Genomic DNA, 21472 nt, shown 5'->3' with positions numbered 1-21472 from the left:
CAAGCCAGTAACCATCAGATGCACTTGTCCTCAACCTGCACAGCCAAACAGAGAGCCCAGGGCTCAAACCAGTCTAGTTGAACAGGTTAAATGTGCCCAGGGCAGACTAAGAGTTCTAAGACGTACCAATCCATACTCATTTTAACTCGAGGTTCATTGTTTTGAAGTAACTTTCTTCATTATTTGTATTATTTCAACTACTTTGGCAGAAAAGTCATTATCTGTTGCTTTGGTTTGGTCAGAACGAGGGGAGGGAGACACCCCAGAGCATTCCGGGGCTTTGGGGTTCAAGTGGAGAACTAGCCTGAGCGTGCTGAACTTTAAAGACAAAAGATCCCACTGCCTTTCAAACAGCAGGCTTAGCAGATAGAGACAACAGCCACAAAAATCTAATGTGGGCTTTATGAAGGCTAAAAACAGGCACCTGAGGCAGAATGGTTTCTTTTGAGAACAATTTTAAAGATTCCCAGGAGGTGTCAGGTGTTGAGTAAATATCAGAGGAGGATAAAGGCTTTCTGAGCTGCTGGAGGATTCAAAAGCCCTGGGAGGGCTTCCTTTGCTTTGCCTGGTGCCCTGGACAGGTGAAAGAACGTCTTTTGTTCACAGCCCCGCCGCGTGAAGAAGGGGGCTGGGAGAGAAGGTCAGAGCTTGGTTTCTGATGCTGGAGAGCAGTGCTGAGAAATTACTCCCTGCTTCTTTCTTGCCACACAGACAGACTGGAAGAATATTAGGCTGTGCAACCATTTTCATTAGAACCCGCCTGCGGGACTAATAAATGCGGGTTACTTGTGAAGAGTCAGTCTTCTCTACAGTACAGGCCTAAATACGCATTTACTTAACTTCCATTATTCAAAAGAAGGTGTTAAAGCTTACCAGCCTCCAAGTGTGACCTGCCCAGAAGTGTGATGTCGTTTGCAAGGTCAAGAGCAGAGACTATGGGAGCTGAGCAACACAGCGCTGGAGAGGGCGCTGGGGCTAGATTCAGTGAGGCCCGTGGGTCACTGGACCGCAGACCCAGCCACAGTCAGGAGGCCCAAGCCCTCATCCTGCCTCTACCTGGAACTCTACCTGGCTCTACCTGTAACCTCAGGCCAACTGAATCTCTGAAGTAAGTCCTGGCATCAATATAGTTTTGAAACTCCCCATGTGATTCTAATGTACAGCCAGGCTCAAGAAACACTGATTCTCGGGTCTCTTTTAGCCCTCAACTTCTATACGTACATTTTGACATATCTGTGTTTCCCCAGTAGGTTAGGTAAAGACTTGTCTGATGAAAGGAGAAAATAACGTGTGTCCCCTGGGTTAGCCCGCACATCAGATGCACGTCCTGGCCTCAGCTGGACCGCTGTAGGACACTGAGACCTGGGACCACACACCCTCTCTGAATCAGCCTCTCTGCCCCACATTCTTTCCATTTTGAACACTATCTAAGCTCACCTCCCAACTCCCTTCTTTTATCCCTCAAAATACATCTTAAGTCCCTACCATGAAGCTCTCTCTGGATTAAATGGAAGCCAAGTAACAAAAATGCACAGAGAGATAAAATAGGCCTCACCTACATACCCAATGCTTTAAAAGAAGCAACACGGCCGCCCTGAGGTAGCAGTGTATTCATATTCTCTCTACCACGAACTCAGACCAAAGATAAATGAAACACACGTCGGGGATGGTGGTGAGGGTTTTCTATTTTTAATGTGATTTCCATATTTGCTTTCAGAATATAAGTTCTGTCTGCTGCTTTTTTCATGAGAAAAGGAAATGGAGCATTTCATCATCTTTGAATATCACTAACGTACATTTCTGTCTCAAGTGTCCCGTAAGTTGATTTTCATAATTAATCTTAAAATGTCCTTAAGAAAACACAAAAATCTCAGTAACGTGTGAAGAAAAACAAAAATAGTCCTACTTTTCCTACATTCATCTAATACAGAAAACATGAGGTTTATATGTAATGAAGCTTACTGAACTGAAATCCTAATCACGTAGTTTTTTAAATTTAAATTCTCTCTTTATTCCTCTCCTGATTTACAAGAACCCTAAGAAAAGACTTCTTCCTTCCTCCTCATTCTTTCTCAGTCCCCACCCTGACTCCAGAATATCTATCTGATTTCCCGTCCAGAAGCTGCACTTCTGAGCTCCTTGTCCTCCACACCCTCCATCCACCCCCCAATCTGGTTGAGCAACTTTTCGAGGAATGAGTGCAGAATGCCCAGGCCCAGAAGACAAGAACAAACATCAAATAGTCACCAAGTTCCTTCAGGTTCCCCAGGCACATCTAGAGCCGCCTCATGTGAAGCCTACAACTGCTGACCAAGGAAGACGATGAGCCACAGAGACAGGGAAGCAGGTTCCTTCTAGAACCCTCAAGGCACGAGGCAATGCCTCGTCCTTCCTGCTCAAGGGTCCTGTCCACTGCCTACTGCTTACGTTCTTTCAGGGCACCTGGCACTTATTTCAGAGATTACTCTCTTGCATAAAGACAGGCCCGACAGCGTGCATGGGAATTCTCAGCCTGGAAGCCCTTTACCGCTGGTGCCCAGTGGCAGCTCCCGGCTGCAGCTGCTCATCCAATCACCTGGGGGAGCTGCAGACAGATGCTCAGGCCTCACTCCAGACCAGCGGGAGGTGGAGCCAGGGCACCCCAGGTGCTTTGCAGGCAGCAAGGATGAACGCAGAGTCTGCGAAAACTAACTTGGGTCTGCCACTTCCCTGCTGTGACTTTAGGCAAGTTGCTTATCCTTTCTGATCCTCAGTTTTTCTCATCTGGAAAATGCAAATAATAATTTCTAGCTCATAAGATGGATGTGATGATTATGATTTCATTATAATGTATACAACTACAATGTCTCAAAACACAGTAGGTCTAGACTCTGCTGCTTCATCAGTAAGTGACAATAACAAGGGACAGAGATCTACTGGGAACATGAAGAGGAATGAAGACAGGAGGGGGTGTGAGTCATCAGGCTGGATTTTTTGTTGTTGTTAATATAAAGGAGTGATTTACTCCACTCCAGATCAATTTATAGGACATTCCATTCCCCTGCTTGCTGGTCAGGGGTTACCCAATACAAGACAAGCCCTAAACTTTGTGGGAGCCTCCCTCTCTCTGCTATGAATGTAAGCCCAGGGCTGGCATCAAGAGAGAAAACCGGGCTGAGAACAAAACCAGCAGACAGAGCAGCAGAGGGGAAAGGGAAGGTGGGAGAGCAGAACTGATGCTGATGTCCCAGCACAGGACTCAGCTGGCTTTTAAAGGACACTCCTATTATTTCTAATCTTTTGTGGTCATATCAACGAGCGAATGCATATTTTGTACACCCTTCACTTCACACAGGTGCATCTTTTGGATAAACTGACAGTATTGGGAGTGCTGGTTCTAAGTGTATAGACATTTGTCATTCTGATAAATATCTCCAAGTCACCAGAGGTTGTACCCACTTACACGCCCTCCAACAACAGGTTAAGGGGCAGCCGTTTCCTCACACTCTCGTCAACTATGGGCTTTAAGTTTTTAATTTTTGACAATATGATAGTTGAAATGGAATATCATTCAAGTTTGAATTGCTATTTCTTTTATTATAAGTGAGGCTCACTACCTTAGTGTGTTTAATTGTCACTGGTATTTCCCTTTTCTCTGAACTGTCCGCTTGTAAGCCTGATGATCATTTTTCAATTAAGTTACCGGCCTTTTTATTGATTTGTAGATCATTATAAATTAACAAAATTAGCTCTTTCTCTGCAATAGAAATTGGTAATATTTTCACCAGTTTGTCTTTTTTTAACCTTTATGGTGTATTTTTTGCCACGCATACTTTTTTTAGACGTAATCATCAGTCTGGTCATTTATAGCTTCTCTAATTTTTTGTTGCTGTTGAGATAAAACCACTTTAAATCCCCTTTTAAAAAAATACTTAAGGTTTGTGGACATTGTTAGTTTTAAAGTGTTTCTTGTGGAAAAGGTACCATTCCTTTTGAAATCTGTTTCCAACAACATTTGCCAACTGCGAGCTCCTAGCAGAAATTCACAGGGAAGAGCCTTAGCTGGGCCGTGGATTTGTGTGGTCTCACCCCTGGGGTCCTATCACAATTACAGTCTCCCATCATTCCTGCGGCATTAGCACAAGTTTGTGCTCCTCTCTGAGCGCACACTTACCCTGCCCTCGGATACAGGGACACGTGCCCTGAGAACAGGGACCAGCAGTAAGAGCAGACCCTCTTGGTGCTAATTAAGCTGTAAGCAAACCTGGCACAACCCTCTCTTCCCAGCAGGGTGTGGCTGCTGTTGCAGAAGGCGGCGAGCAGGGCTCAGAAAAAGAACATCTTCTTGTACCCAAAAAAACAAGACTCCATGAACAAATGTTTCTGGAAGACACCAGGCTAATCCTTCAGAGAATTTTTAAAACTTGACCCAGCTCCTCTAGAAAACTTCTGCGAGCTCCATCCCACATGCCCAACGAGGCCTCTGGGATTATCCTGGCAGCATCTCCAGCAAGGCCTCGGGTTCACATTCAGAACCACCCGAGAAGGCTGTAGGCGGAAAACCAAGAGCAAGAGAGCCCTGCGAGGAGGAGAGACCAGCACACGACCTCAGAGCCTTCCTCCCAGAAGATGCGACTCCACAAAGTATGGCAGTCCCTAAGAGAATGGTGACACCAGAGCCAGACACAGCTAGCCTCCTTCTAAAAATCCCTCCTACTGACATATTCAATCCTAAAGGCCGCAAAACACAAGCCTACTTCCTTTAGGGAGCTGTTTCTTCTTTTATAACTAATTTTTTTTGTCTATAACTGAAGAAGATGGAAGTTAAATTTTTTTTTGTTAATGATTCAAAATTAATCGTGTTCTACTTGAAATTTTTCGGATAAAAAAATGTTTTTGAAACTTACAGTGAGCCAAGTAAAACTTAGGTAAAACAAATTTAATGAAGCAATGTTAAATGATACCCACAAGTGCAAGAAACAGTCAGCTGTAGATAACAGGCCCACGGGTGCAGTATAGAGCTTTAAAGTGAATACTCAATCAACTAAATAAGATACTACAGTAAGAGCTCTCTCCAAGGAGGGGCACTGCAAGGTGACGAGCTGTGGGTCAGGAGGCAGGTGACAGTGTTCATCCTACCTAGAGAGCATGATGAAGGATGACCCAGCTTGTGAACTCCCAGCTAAGAAATGCTCTGAGTCCCAACATAAGCACAATTCTCTGGGCAAATGTCCAGCCAAAGGATGGCCAGCACGGTACAGGCAACCTCCATCTGGAGCATTATTTATAACTAGTAGCAACCCAAGACACAAGGAGTAAAGTTCCTCCAGCCAGGTCTCCCCAGGGCAGGGGGACCAGGGGGTAGGGTTGGGGGCATCTTTCAAGCTGGCTTCCTCTGCAGTTGGCCAAGACTTAGAAGATGAAGGGAGTGCAGAATTTAAGCTCTGAGCAGGAAGGACCCTGCCCGAGTTCCCTCCCTGCCTAGTGCCTTCTGCAGTACAGAGAACATTTCAAGGGCTCAAAAAATATCTGAAAAATCAAGGTCCAAATCACAAGTGTCCAGCTGCAGAACAGTAAGGGCCATGGTGGTGTAGTGGTTAAGTTCATATGCCAGCAGCCCTGGGTTCACAGGTTCAGATCCTGGGCACAGACCTACACACCGGCCGTCAAGCCATGCCGTGTCGGCGTCCCACAAACAAAATGGAGGAAGATTAGCACAGATGTTAGCGCAGTGACAATCTTCTTCAAGCAAATAGAAGAAGACTGACAACAGATGTTAGCTCAGGGCCAATCTTCCTCACCAAAAAAAAAATATATATATATATATATACAAGGCTGGCCTGGTGGCATAGCAGTTAAGTTTGCACACTCTGCTTCAGCGGCCCAGGGTTCACCAGTTCGGATCCTGGGCGTGGACCTATGCACCACTCATCAAGCCATGCTGAGGCAGTGTCCCACATAGAGCAACTAGAAGGATGTACAACTATGACATACAACTATCTACTGGGGCTTTGGGGTGATAAAAGGAGGAAGACTGGCAATATATGTTAGCTCAGGGCCAGTCTTCCTCAAAAAAAAAAAAAAAGCATGGTTTAAAAAAATAATAATAGGGGCCAGTGCCCTTCCCACCAAATGAACTATGATGTCATTTTCAAGTCCTGCCTGCCCTGGACCTAGAGGGATGGTGATCTGCTCTTCAACTCGGTGGCTTTTGAGCATTCTCACACTCTACTTGGCCCCAGAAAAGGTGAAGACAGAGACACATGACGACCCGGAAACATTTCCACAGCGTACTGTGGAGTTAAAAACAAGTTAATAAGATTGTGCAGTGTGATTCTTGTGTCCCCCAACACACACACACACACACACACACACACACACACACACACACACACAGAAAAGATGTGGGGGGCTATGCTCAAAGCATCTACCTCAATAGGTCTGGGGTGGAGAGCCGAGAGGGGCTTTTATTTCCTGCCTCATACACGTCCACCAAGATTTCCACAATAAACATGCATCATTTTCTGTATCACTTAAATACATAAATTTAAAAGTAAACCAACACACTCCCCACATCTGCCTTTCTCATTATCATACTGGAAAACTAGGATGTGCTGCCCATTAGCACTGCTGGTTTCTTTTTTAGGGGAAAGAAGGAACAGAATTGATTCCTCTCTCTTCAATAAACTGTTTTCTTCAATATGTATGTTCTTATTATTTCAACCTAATTTTAGGCCCTGCGTACAAGATTTACAACCTCATCAAGCATAGCAACATTTATTTTGCCATCCTCACTGTTATTAGGGACACTCTCCATTTAGTACACTCTGCAAATAAAGCCTCAGATTCACCACAAATGCCCAAGAGGATAAAATGAAGCAAGAGGAAGGCTTGAGGGAAAGCTGAGGGAGGCCGTGAACCATGGTGATGAGAACGTCTCCTGTAACAACCAGTTAACACCCTCTAGACTGAGGAACCTCTCTCGCTGTAGCCTGTGGGGCCCCATCACATTTCTCACACTCTCCACCCATAAGGCAGTGAGGTGGTCAAGAAGTACCATTCCACTTCAACAGCATTTTCTCCTCAGCTGAGATGGTTTTGAGATTTTTTGTTTATTCATCTGTTTGCTTTAGAGGCTGGCTTTTTTCAGGGGCAGATGTCTAGAGAAAATAAACAATAAGACTTTAGATTCATATGGCGTTTTAGCACAATCAGGTGCTGTCCCATGAAAACGCCATCTCATGAGAACAGTCCTAACAGCCCTGCGAATAAATCCTAACGTCTTCGACTGAAACAAAAATAAACTTTTAATATCTCAAATCAACAAACACTTTTCTCCCTCATTTTTCTCCCTAGTGCCTCCCCAATTTTTCTATCCCACTGAAAGCATTCACAGCTCTCCTCTTGTTTTTATTTTGTGTCACGATTTGCAGACATTAAGAAATGGCAAAGACAGGGAAGAATATTATTGCAAAACGAGTAGATAAATGACCCACGCCATCTTCCTCTGTGGGTGTTTGAGCCACCACCTTACTCTGTTTAAGTCTTTTGCTGTCACATACCCACTAAGGCAGACTGCCTGCAAAGACTCATGACTCCTGCCCCTGCCCCCAATAGAATTTTATCTAAAAAAAATCCCAAGTATACCTGAGAGAAAATTAGCCAATCTTGCATTAAAAAAAAAAATTAAAAATTGCTGCTGCTATTGTTCCTTGAGGGTCACCATAATCGATTTGAAAAGTAATGCTGTCTACATGCATCCTTACAAATTTAGGTACAGGGAAGAGATGACAAGAGGAAAAATATTTAAAAATCTCTCTAGTCTTTTCTGAGCCTGTTTTTCACGTCATGGACTGCTTCACTAACTTCTCTGTAGTACAAAGACTCCTACAACCTCAGAATCAAACGCAAAGGGTATTTTTTTTTTAATTCCAAAGCCAAATATAAATATTTTTGAGATGATCCATACCTGTTCCCCATAATTAGCATGGACATAGGCAATTATTTATAATAATGTTTATTTTTCTATATTAAGAATGTCAGTCTGGAAATTCCTTTCTTAAGAAAGAAAACTAAAAGAGTGTTGAAGTTCTGATCCATAAAAATGTGAAACTAAAAATGCTTTATAATTCATTTTGTCTATGGGACCACACTGGAATACAGTACCCTCATTTGAAGAATTTCATTTCTTCACAGTATCAGTTAATCATTCCTTTGTAGTTCATGGCATTTTATTTTGATGATTCTACAAGTTTAGAAAATTATTTGGCAGAGAAAGGAAAATGAGGGAAATAAAGTTGAACGCTATATATTGTCGACTTTAAAACGAACTATGTAAAAAGTAGGAAATGCTTAAAGTAAAATCATTTTTTCCTCTGTATAACTGTCACTGTTTAAGAATGATTTAAATACCTGCCAAAACAAACACGATTTGAATTAATTTAAAAAAGAACTCCAAAGGATTATTAGATTTGACTACCATTTTTATAGTCCAGAATGAAAACGCACCTGACGATCTGGCCACCAGAGGGAGCTATAACTCCCCAGTACAGCTCGGCAGACACAGACACAGGAAGAGCCATTCGTGAAGCCTCCATGGTCAGGAATGATTCAAAAGTCCTCTCCTCCAGTGAACTTGACATGAACAGAGGGGTTAACAACGAGGCATTTCTTCAAGTTAAAGGCATTTGTGGTGCCTTCAGAGTAGGAAGGAGCTAGAAATAATGTGGTATGTGCTCATACAGAATTTTTATATTATTAAAATTTATAACCTGCATATTCTAAGAATGAGAGTCTTAAAGATACATACAGAACAATAAAATCAAAAATTACAACCAAGAGGGTAAGGAAAATATGGGCACGTATAAATTACTTGGAAAGTACACAAGCAGGAAAAATAAGTTCATTCTAGTGGCAGAGAGGGCACTAGGGGCTTTGAAGACGAGGCAGTGGTCTGCCCAGCATGCATCAAAGGAGTGGGCGTGGTGATGGTGGTCATAAATTCAGTGGCCCTGAGCCCATGCTGGACCACAGCTGGGATGTGGAGGAGAAGGTCTGGCGGAGGAATGTCCCAACACCACGTGTTTAGTTCAACCAGACAGCTGGGGTGAGCAGACCAAGCCGAGGGCCCTCGCACCAGTGAAAGGTGGGGACAGAGACACGAAAGCTGTCTAGGGGTCATGGGGTGGGAGGGTTAAAGGATGAAAACAAGTCAGTTGTACAAAAGGGGAGAAGATGGTCATTCTGGGCGCCAGCAAAGGCACAGAGGAGGAAGAGTGTGGCCTCTGAGGGCAACCACAGGACTGAGCATGGCTGCTTGGGGAAGTCAAGGCCAAGGCGTGCACTGGAGGGCTGCACCAAGGGCACTCATGTCAAGGTTAAGGAGCCAGGACCTTAATCCATGGCAATGAGTGATAGCTGAAGGGTTTGCCAGGAGCCAAATACCGCCTATGTTTGAGAGAGAGAATTCAGCATATGTGTGGAGGGACAGGGAAAAGATGGTATATGCAAACACCACTTGGGAAGTCCTCCACACAAACACTGGGACCAGGTGTGTGTGGGGGGTGGAGGGGAACATGAGAGAACCAAGGACAACTCCCAGGTCCCTAGCTTGGGTGCCTAGATAAGACAGTGGAGCCACCAGCTGAGACAGATCATTCCAGAGAAAGAACAGTTTCAAATATTTTGACATTCTAGGCCAAGATACTATGTAAGCACAAACAGAAGATCCTGCGTTATCTGGTCTCACCAGTCATTCAAATCTCATTTCTAGGACATGATGGTTTGACTATATCTCTAATAACAGAAAATGAAAATCACACTACAGGGAGCCAGTAACCCATTCTGGAGGAAATAAATTTGCAAATTTCTCTTTTACTGTCCAGACTGTCTAGATAACATTTAAAATCACTTCAACAAGATTAAAGGCACTGTTCATAACGAACTCCCAGGAGTTTACAAGTCAGAAGAGAAAGAGAGAGAATATACAACCAATAGCATGATTTTCTCACTTGCAAAAAAAATAAGAAAAAGAAACTGTGATAAAGTTACAAGATTCACCCATTTTGATTACTCAACCAGCTGCCCCCAAACTTGAAACATAGGATTTCTTTCAAATGCTTCTCTACTTTCCTACCATGAATGCCTAATTTTGAGCATCTAAAAATAAGTGACTTGAAACTATAATCAATTCTTCAAAAGGGGAAGCACAATAATGTACCTATAATAACAAAAGATAGAAATGCAAACAACCCCTGAAGCATATTTACTCCCCATTCCTCTCTGTATGCTGGAAGGAATGTTAGCACACACTCATTAAGAGGCAAGGCATATTTTATATCACTTGTGTTGATACTATACAGTAGGAATGCCAGTTCTTTTAATAATTTACTGAGGAGTTACAGATTGCAGATTCCTTATTAAACATTACTTGCACTAAGGTCATAAGTCTAAGAAATATTCAGTTGGGAAAACAGGCAATATTTTAATTGCACCACACTAATTTAAATTATGTGTCTGCATCTGTTTGTATGACTATAAATTCAACTTTATTATTCATGTATTTATATACAAAGCAGTGAGAATCATTTTCTCTAAGACAAAAACATTTTACAGTTAGATTCATTTGTAGACTTTAAAAGTCGCAGTGCATATCAAAGAAGTTTCATCAGCTGTATTTTAAGCATGCTGCCCTTGAAGAGAAAAGAAAAAAGTTAAAAGCTATTGCATTATCTAGGAACCTGACTCCCCCACGCCCAAAAAGTCAATGCTGGCTGAATTCCTATCTGTCATTGACCAACCAGCAGCTTAACGAAATAGGTTAATCTGGAAATCAGGACCAAATAATTACTAGCACGCCCAGTTCTAAATACGTATGTTGTAGAGAATCAATACCTTACACTCTCAGGGGTTGGCAAACTACGGCCCACAGGCCACTGGCACGCAGCCACACCCACTTGCTATATGTCGTCCTGGCAGCTTTTGCACTATCTCAGAGACCACACATCTTGCAAAACCTCCACTATTTACTCCCTGGCCCTTAACAGGACAAGTTGGCTGGCCCCGGATTCAGATATATCACTACCTATGGCACTTAGGCAAGGCTGTATTTACCTGCCAGCTCACTTAAACTTATAAGACATCTTAAAAATCTTACCTTCCAGATTCCTCCCCCAACCATAAAGATTCAACAGAAATAATTTTATGAAATCTATGACCATGTTTCTTAAAAGATGAAATATTACAACATATGAGATTTGTATCTGAGAAATGTAACATTTCGGGGATCCAGAGATATGTTACCAAAATGGATTCTGGATTGTGCATTTTTAAAAGCTTGAGTTTTAGGTGTAACAGAATATTTTCACCTTCAATGATGGCATTTTTGGCAACGCAGATGCATTGCGGGCCTGGAGAGCACCATTCTCAAAGGCCTCCCCGAGGTCCAGCCACTGAGGATGGCTTGGCAAGCCAGGCCTCGCTGCCTAAAACATGGGAAACCATGAACAGACTGAGAACCGTCCCCCTACTCCTCTGGTGATAAACTACTACAGCAGCAGCCCTCAGCCATCCCAATGGCGGACCTCTCCTTACACAGTACCCACTGGCTGTGTTCCTGAAAGCTTGGTTGTTAGCGCCATTCTTGTAAAATAAATATTTTCTTCATTGTCTTACACATTCAGAAACGCTTTCGTTTCTGACTCATCTCAAGTTGGCAACATTCCCTTCCTTATATTTCAGCTTCTTATACTCTTTCTTACCTTCCCAGAAAGGAAAACAGTGAGACAAATGTAGACTGCTTTAGGATAAAGCCCGAGTCAAGACACTGAGGTAGGGGTGGGGGAGACATGTGAAGACCAGCAGCTGAGGAATGAAGGAGAGGAAGGAATAAGGAGGGGCAGGCAGCTGGGGTGGGGGTGGGGGGAGCAGAGGAACCAGCTCAGGGCCCAGGAAACAACAATGTCAGGCAGACAATCCAAACTTCACCAATCCCCAGAGGGCTCCTCAGATTTCTGCCCCTGACTGGTGCCCTTTGTCATTACATTAGTTGATGAAAATCCTGCCCACAGCTCTTCAGTTGCTATTTTTCAATTTTCTCAGGCTCCACTCTGACCAGATGAACAAAATTTATCAAGCATCTACTACGTGTGGGGCACCCTCATCTTTCTAAAATACATCAAATTCTCTGCCCTACAGACTAAGTGACTAGAGCATCATTCTAGACTGATGAAAATGAGGGCAAGAAGTCCTACAAATTTCCCTCCACTCTGTCAGACCATTTGGCAAAGCAAAGACTGCTCAGGTGATACCAACATATTCATCATCAGGAGTCAAGGCAAAGGAGGAGATTCTGGAGGAGGGATTCGCATTAACATCACATCAAGGAATAGTAGATAAATGTGGTCTATTTCACCCCTTTATTTATCGAAATTGGAAAGACACAAAGACCAGTTTATATGGGTATATTTTAAAACTGATCAGATATACTTGTATCTCAGTTAGTGTATACTGAACACAGCATAGCATTTTCAGTGATTCCGGATCATTCTAAATATCTATTATTGTGGCACGGGCTGCCTATAGCACAGCAAGCCTTGGGGCCTAATGCAGAATGGAGACATGACGGCCCATTCAACCTGGTGGCCTGAATGGTGTGCAACCAATGACTGACATATTTGAAACGAATGTTGCATATATTCATACATTCAAAGACCAGGAAATAAAAACAAATATATAAAGAGTTGTGTGGTTGTTAAGGAATTAGAAGAGGTTTTTGGGAGGAGAGAGTTAATATCCTTTAATGTCATTTCAGGGATTGGGGGTGGGGAGAGGAGTACAATAGAATAAATAATCTGAGAGTTAGGTTCTCTGGGGCTCTCATGAGGAACTGTATGAGCTGTTTCGTGCAGGGATTTTAAGACAAACACTTTTTGGTCCAGAGGCCATTAGTGTTGATGCTGCGATCCTCGGCAATGCCCTAGATAGCAAGGCTGCTCAAACAGGTCTCCAGAGAGAGAGACAGATCTGCACAGAGTTGCAGATCACAAACACTGTCTCGGTGGAGTGTAAGGAGCTCTGCACCCCCCTAAGAGGGCGAGTGTGCTAGGGGATGGGATGGGGAGAGTTGGCTCTACTTGCTCAAGACCACTCAGGGAAGGGGTCAAAACCAAATGCAAGGGGCCTCAGGGCCATGTCAGTGGGGGAGGCCAGCCCCACATAATACAACAGGATGTGTGGGGTCCACGGTGGCCACAAAGGCACGGCCCCACCTAAAGGGTGCATCCACCACACATCTCCAGCCAGGAGGTCACACATGGCTGCAGGCCCAGTGTGTCTAGATGGTCAAGATTTTCCAGAAACCTGGAAATCTAGATTTTTAATATGAACTCTCTTAAATGTTGGCTCAAATTTTTATTTCTTTCAGTGCTCCAAAGGCCAAAGAACACCTGTGGGTTCAGTCTAGTCCACAGGGGCCAAGTGTGTGCAAACTCTGGCATAATGACGTTCCAGAAATGCTTACAGTTTAGTGAGGGGACTCTCAAGGCACGTACAGCCTTGAGGTTTCTCCACTAGTAAAAAGCGACTTATCTTGTGCAACGTTTTCAAAAAAGGGCAAAAAGAATTACACGATTTCTAATTCTTTGGGTGAAAAAGTGAATTAATATTTATAATTTACATGTTTATAGTGTACAGCCAAAATATCCCTTCACCCATTTCTTGCTGGTCACCTGAGGAAAATGGAATTTGACAGTGGAGGGGCCCCACTTTAACCCAAGGATCGACTTTAGCACCAGCGGTTATGGGACAACCAGACGTTGTGTCCCTCCTGAGCAAAAAGCATCCCCAAACCTGTCCCAAATGTTTAACCTGAATTTAATCGAGCCTTTAGATCCAACTTCTAATATACAGGAAACCCAGGAGAAAGAACACATTAAATGACACCACAGGAAACAGTCAAATGTGGTGAGAGAGACAATCTACCACCGACTCAAGGTCATTCAGAAAGGAGAGAGGGGAGGAAGTGTTCTAGATTAAGAGGGTCTTAAGAGACCTCACAACTAAATGCAATACACGATTCCCAACTGAATTCTGGTTTAAACGGCCCAATTGTAAAAGGCATTTTAGGGACAGTTGGGGGAATTCAGATAATGGACCAGGTAATAGAGTCCATTAGGCAATTATTGTTAATTTTGTGAAAATTGTATTGTGGTTATAAAAGAATACGTTGTTTTTTTAAGAGATGCAGGCTGAAGCATTTAAGTGCTAAATATCACAATGTCTGTAATTCACTTTTGAATCCTTCAGTAAAAAAAAAAACCAACGAAGCAAATGCAGCAAAACGTTAGAACACCTTAAATCTAGATAATGCAGACCGAGGTGAGCTGGTGCCAGAGAGCCATCATTACATGGCATTAATCCCCATCAGTCTCAATCACAAGTAGACGGAAAGATTTTTTGCCACATCCCTCCAATGCCCTCGAGTCCGTGTGTGTTTTAAATTTCGAATCACCAGCTGCCAAAAGAAAAACGGATAGCAACCCAAACAGGTATAACTTGATGCTCAGAGCTCAACACACAAAGAAGCAACTGTGAAATGAGTGTCCTGAACCCCTGTGCCTGAGAGCACAAGATTCCAGAGTTGGTCTGTCTTAGCCAGTGTGGCTCAATTTTCAGAAGCAGATTTATAGTCTCAAATGCATTCTAAATAACCTCAAATGAAGACTCTGATCATCATGAAGGAGGAAAGAGGGGGAGGCTAGATGTAAGGGTTGTATTAAAATGACCCTCGTCAGCTCCTGCTTAAGCCTGTGACAGAAGGTTAAATGTCTTGAGATATAAGCTTAACTGAAAAAGAATACAGTTTGTGGGGCCAGCCTCGTGGCATAATGGTTAAGTTCGGCACACTCCACTTCAGCGGCCTGGGTTCACAGGTTTGGATCCCAGGCACAGACCTACACCACTTGTCAGCCATGCTGTGGTGGCAACTCACATACAAAATAGAGGAAGATTGGCACAGATGTTAGCTCAGGGCTAATCTTCCTCAAGCAAAAAAAAGAGGAAGATTGGCAACAGATGTTAGCTCAGGGTGAATCTTCCTCAGGAAAAAAACAAAAAGGAATACAGTTTGAAACTTGAAAAGATATCCTAAGTTAAAAAACAAATAACTTCACAGTCTCACCTAGCAAAGCACATCTATTCTAATCTAATACCTGATGACACTCACTCACAACTCAAAGAACTTGATCAGCCGCCATCAACTACAATGGCCAGTTCTTTAAATCTGCTTTTAAAAACTGCCTAGTCACCTAATCTCAGGTTTTAGAGGGAGCCTAACAATCATCTAGCCCGACGGCTCATCCACTGGCTGAACTTTTCTCATTTAAGTAGAGTATTAACCTAGCACTGGAATGAGCACCAAAGTCACTCTGCGCACTCTGCTACTGGCAGCCTGGGTTTGGATCCCGGGCACACACTGACGCATCGCTTCTGTGGCCATGCTGAGGTGGCGTCCCACATACAGCAACTAGAAGGGTGTGCAACTATGACATACAACTATCTACTGGGGCTTTGAGGGAAAAAAAGGAGGATTGGCAATAGATGTTAGCTCAGGGCTGGTCTTCCTCAGCAAAAAGAGGAGGATTGGCATGGATGTTAGCTCAGGGCTGATCTTCCTCACACACACACACACACACACACACACACACACACACACACACACAAAGGAGACTAAAGTAACAAGAGACTTAAAAAAAAAAAAATCTGAACTCAACTGGTGCCACCACTCACTACAGAGTTGTTTCTTCTTGGGCTGATGACAATGTCTCTGAACCTCAATTTCCTCACCTATAAAATGCAGATAATTATTCTCTCTTCATAAAGTTTTAAGCAGAATCTGTTGGCATTATATCAAGGTCCATGCACTGTACCAGCCATTCTGTAAACAGTCTGTAAGTAACTTACACAAGGAGCCTCGTTCGATTCACAGCTCTACAACTGACTAGCAGTAGAGACTGTACAATTTATCTAATCTTTCTTGCCTCCTTTTCCTTACCTGCAAAATGGAGAGAGCAACAGTACCTGCTGCACAGGGGCAGAATCAAATGAGCCCCTATGTACACAGCTTGTACCGTGCCTGGCACACAGCACACATTCAATAAACACGAGCGATTTGTGATTCACTCCCCTCCTTCCCTATACCCCTCTTTATGAAAGCAAGACAAGACTCACCTACCACAGACTCCACATGTCACTGTGCCCAACACCGGGACTCATCCCTGCCACATGAGAAAGTGTCTAGAAGGCTCCCTAGTAAGCCCAGAGTTGTCCCGCTGAGCCCTGCCTGTCACTGCTGGTGATGCTCCTGACTGCCTGCTCTCCCCCTGTGTGGAATGCCGGCCAAGCCAACCCACAGCACCTGTGCTCAGCTCCATGCTGACCCTAACACGAAAGGGTTGGTGCAGGGTCTTGACCTTCCATCACAGCCCATTCGGAGCCTCATGCACCTCCAAGTAGAAGTTTCTGGATCCACCACTACAAGAGAGCATGTTCCCTCTGTGGGGTGGAAGTAGTCCTTTCGCACAGACATCAGCATCAAATGCAGACCTTCCCTGCCTGCCATTCTACTGGCTCCCCGAGATTCTTTTCTAACACCAGCCTTCGTGCCTGCTTCTCTTACCCTCTTCTCTTCCACGCTCACATTTTACCCAAGTCGTAGCCAGGCCTCTTGCACTGGTCTACATAGACCCTGTGCAAGAATTACAAAAAGTCCCTCTCCTGGATGGCAGGGTAGGGATGAGGGAGACGCCTGATGAGCTAATGGCACCTCCATGAGAATTAGAAAAAAGTGTCCCTTCCTCCAGGCTGGTAACCCTGTGCCATAGCATACCATAATTAGATTCCACTCACTGAATTCAAGTCAATTTACTGGGCAACTGCCATGTGCCGAGATCTCTGGGCTTACAAACAGGTATAAGACAGAGCCGCAGACTCGGAGCTTTCCAACTCTGCTAAGACCGGGGCTGTCGGGAGGAGGAGATTTGTGGAACCACGACAGCCCAGGGGACAAGAGTTGTTTTGTCCTCTTGGGCAGGGTTGACGGGAGAAGGGGTGGGGAGCTCAGCGGAGGTGTTGCCACCAGAACTGGGCCTGGAGGATGAGTGAGCAAGGCCAGAAAGGATTCGAGCAGATTCCACGCAGGGGGCAACATATGCAAAGACAAGAAGTAGCACGTTTCACGGCACATCTAGAAAATGGAGAGTGTTCAGTGAAGGGGTAGGAAAAGGAGGGAAGGAGGGAGTGGTGAGGTAGATCAAGACTCAATTCACTCACTCTTTCAGTAAGTATTTCTTGAGAATCTACTACGTGCTAGGTACTGTATAAGGCACGAAGAATAAAAAATAAATAAAATATAATTCTAGCCATCAGAAGCTAAAAATCTAGCTTGGGAGAAAGAAATCATTGCAATTACTAAACAAGTCACAATGACAGAGCTGTACACAGTACCTCCAGGTATCAGCGCATATCAGAGAGGAAGTGATCCACTGGGGGACCAGGAGGTGGCCCTGCGTGACGAGGAGATGGCAACAGAGCTAGCTGAGTACTGAAGAAGGAGGAGCAGGAGTTGCCCAGATTTGGGTGAGGGCAGGGGCAGGGGTGCATTCTCCAGGGAGGGGACTGCAGGAGCAAAGACAGAGGCAAGTAAGAGTGTGCTGTGTGCAGGGACGACGAGGAGCCATCTGCTGCAGGGGAAAGGCAGGCAGTGGCCAGGGTTGGGGCTGCAGGGGAAGCAAACCCATTGCAAAGGACTTGAATCCTATACCTTAACAGGACACTGGGGCTTCATCCCACAGGCAGATGCAGATCCAACGCTTGCAAGCAGGGGAGTTATCTGCATTCGGTCTGTGCCTTAGCAAAAACACTCTGCAGCAGGGAGACATTGATGCATCCCTTCAGAAGGCTAATGCAACAAGCTGTCCACAAACACTGAAGTGTGGGCCATGCAAATGAGGAAGTGACAGATGCAAGAGAAACTCCCCAGGTAGAGACGTCTTGATCTCCGACATCACACTTTACCTCAAAAAGACAACTGACCCATTCCCAAAACAGAAGTGGGTACCCTACACATGCAGTATTTTCAAAATGGTTTTACTTCCCTTTTGATGTTCTACTGGCATTTTACACAAGGTCTACTTTTTAAAACAGATTTTGTTCTGCTCAGCTTTAAAAAAATAAAACTTTAAAAAAAATCAACTAGCTGTTTTTCATAGTATGGATCATCAAGCTTGGATGTCTTCGACCTAGTGACCATAGTCTCATTTACATCCTATGTCCTGACATCACATTTGATTTAACATTTGTTCCTGACAAAAGTGTCCCTGTTTAGATGACAGATTATATGACTGCCCTTCTTCGACCTGAAGGTTTGGTCCAAAAGAAAATCTCTTTCTCTACCACTGCCATTTTCCACACAGACCAACTGCTCAAATGTTCAAGGAGAGCAACAGCTCAATTATCAAATCTTCCTTCAACAAAGGCTCTCTTAATCGAGTTAGACTCTGCTGGAAGGAAGCTGGAAAATGATCTTGTACTCTCAGTGCAGGACTGGGACAGAGAACAGAAAAGAAGAAGGGCATTTCAGGTACAGGCCTTTCAAGGGCGAATCGGCCACCCCGGGTGAGAGAGAGGCCCAGAGACCAGGGCCCCACCAACTTGTCCTCTGAGCAGGAGCCTCAGGCAGCCTCTGAGAGGCACGGAGCCCACCTGGGAGAGATGGAGTGCTCTGCTCCCCCCACCATCATCACCCTGACCAACACTCCCTTACCTGCCATTACCCCCCCAACCCTTCCCCTACGTCAGGCTAAGTGACCCAGGAAAGCTCCCTTGAAAACAAAAGAAAGGGAGCCCCAGAGACCATTAATCCTGTATTTTAACACTGTATTCCAAGTCTATATGATTTCTACCAGTTTGAAGTTCCTGACGACACCGCTCATGAAAACCGTCCCTCCTTCTGCATCCACCATCCTTTCTACAACAGGGGTTCCCGTGCCTACCCAGCTCTCTTTCTGTGAAGGGACAATGAGGGGCGGAGTGAAGCGGCGCTTGCTGGCCTGCAGTTCAGAAGAACACAGAGGAAAGGGTCTCACTCCAGCCGAGAGCAGAGAACACACACCACAAACCCTCCCACTCATGACTGTCACCTCAAAACACGCGAGAGCCGCCAGGCCTGAGAGTCACCTTCGAGTTCTTCCCCAGCGCCAGCGCACCAGTTCCCAGGAAACTGTTACCCTTGTTTTATACTAACATACTGTGACGGGTGGTTTTAAAGGATTTGCCCAAGATAACGTGGAGGAGAATGCAGATCACTGGGCAAGACGATAAGGCGATACACGGTGCCACTCGAGTGAAATGCCAACAGCATGAACTTGCATCGTCACCAAATCCTATTTTAGCTCACTCATTGGTAATGGGTCCTTAAAGAACTATGGCACCTCAGAGAAAGCTGACACCTGAGAGGAGGAGAGGGAACGAGGAAGGCAAGTGGGGAGGAGGGTGTGTGCTGTATTTATCAAACTAAGTAAATGAAGGACAGAACTAGGATTCAGAGTTTCCAGCTCATCTTCGGGCACTTGGTCCATTAAGCAACCACGCTATTTATCTTTCTAATGACTATCTTAAGGTATTATCTATAATTCCTTTTTACCCTGTCCCTAAGAAATGACCCTGCCTCTTTTCATATAAAAAAAATTCAAGGATCAGATTTGCTTGGCTCTTCTAAGATTTGAAGCCTAATCCCAATTTTAACTTCAGATCTTCTTACCAGGTTGAGAAATACAATCTGAATCTTCATTTTTTAATGAAGGGTTTGGGATAAAACAAAACAAAAACAAAAACAATCAAAATAAAAATCACTAAAATTTTCCAAATCCAGCTTCTTCCTTCAAAACTATAAAATTCATTGAAAAGAGTAAGCAAGAGCAATAGGCATTTTTGACATAAGAGCACAATCTGCTAGTTAGCGTGCAACCATTTAAATTAAAACACCAATTTGCCCAGTCTTGTTCTGGGTGCTCTGTATGGTAAGCAGTAGGAGAAAGATACTAAAAAGTAAGATGTCTCTGTCTCCAATAAATTTCTAATCTGGCCCAAGACAAGTGAAATATGAGAGCATGAGTGCAGATACTTGGTGAACCACTCAGCGTGACCTCACAGTCAGACAAGAAAGATCTTGCAGGTGGGACTTGTTGCCCCTCCCCCATCACCAGCAGCTCAGGCTGATGTCAGTGCCCCTGTGCCTGAGGCTTCTTGTGACACCACTCAGAAAGCTGACCCTCAATTAGTCACTTAGGGCATAAGTACGTATGGGGAATTTTAAGAGATTTCACTGCTATTTAACTTGCATCAATTTTATTTTTCATTTTTTGGGTAATTTCTCTAGGTGCCATTTTAGTAACCTGCCCATCTCTTTAATAGGCAAAACTAAAAATGTGCATGATGATAAGGCAGATAGTAAAGAGGTCTGCCTACCAAAGGCATTAAAGGGCTTCTGCTGGGTGTGCAGGAAGATGAGGTTCACCAGACAGAATGAGGCCTCGTTACTAAGGGTGCCAGCATCAGGCTGAGGCCCTGAAACCAGAGGGTCACTACAGGCAGGAGTACGGGGGACTGAGAGGACAAAACCAGTGTTCTAATGAGATGACTGCAGGAGCAGGTAACCCTCCCCAGCAGGCACCACGGCCCTCATGGTTAAACCCCACCGTGTACCCAGTGTGAAGAGAACCCTGGGCAGGGGATGGGAGGCCTGTTCTAGTCACTGTTCTGGCACTACTGCATGTGTGACCTGGGCAAGTATAACCTTTCTGGATTTAAGCTTTGTCAACCCTAAAAACAGGAAAGTTAGACCAGAACATCACTAATACCTCCTCTATGTCTATCAAGTTCAAAGGTCTTTGTTCTCCAAAATCTGGTTCAAATCCTAGCTCCAAGAGGCTCTACCCTTATGCTGCTACTAGTCCAATAAATTAATGCAACACACTGCAGACAGCCAATAGGAACAAAAGGAATGATTTAAAGATACATGAACTTCACGTACAATATTCAAAATAAAAAAGACAAAACACCCAGAAAGATCCGGCTGCTTGTGCTTGTGTCTTTTATGAAGACACAGAAATCACCAAATTCACCCAAATCACCAAATCTCTTAATTCAGATGACACATGCCAAAGAATATCTAGTTCTGTTAGGAACAAAAACACTTCTATGTTTCCCTCAGTTAGGGCTTTTAAAAAAAGGAATATATTAAAATGAGGACATACTCCCAAACTGTATTTTTCTACTGAGAAAAACAGAAATATCAGAATGAAACCAGCCCATACGAAGGACAAGACTGCTAACTACCATTGTGATCAAGGTCTAGTCCCCTGCACAAAATGTGGTCCCTGGAGCAGCCACATCAGCATCCCCTGAGCAATTAGAAACTCTGCAGGTGGGGCCCGGC

General features: G+C 44.2%; 1 protein-coding gene across 2 annotated transcripts in view; it reads right to left on the bottom strand.

The window, feature by feature from the left end:
- Positions 1 to 21472, bottom strand: part of NEDD4L (NEDD4 like E3 ubiquitin protein ligase) — a 332653-nt gene that overhangs the window by 201476 nt on the left and 109705 nt on the right. The window lies entirely within an intron of this gene.

Source organism: Diceros bicornis, chromosome 16 (genome assembly GCF_020826845.1).
Source record: "Diceros bicornis minor isolate mBicDic1 chromosome 16, mDicBic1.mat.cur, whole genome shotgun sequence".
Taxonomy (NCBI): Eukaryota; Metazoa; Chordata; class Mammalia; order Perissodactyla; family Rhinocerotidae; genus Diceros; species Diceros bicornis.
This window is presented reverse-complemented; position numbering and strand designations above follow the sequence as displayed.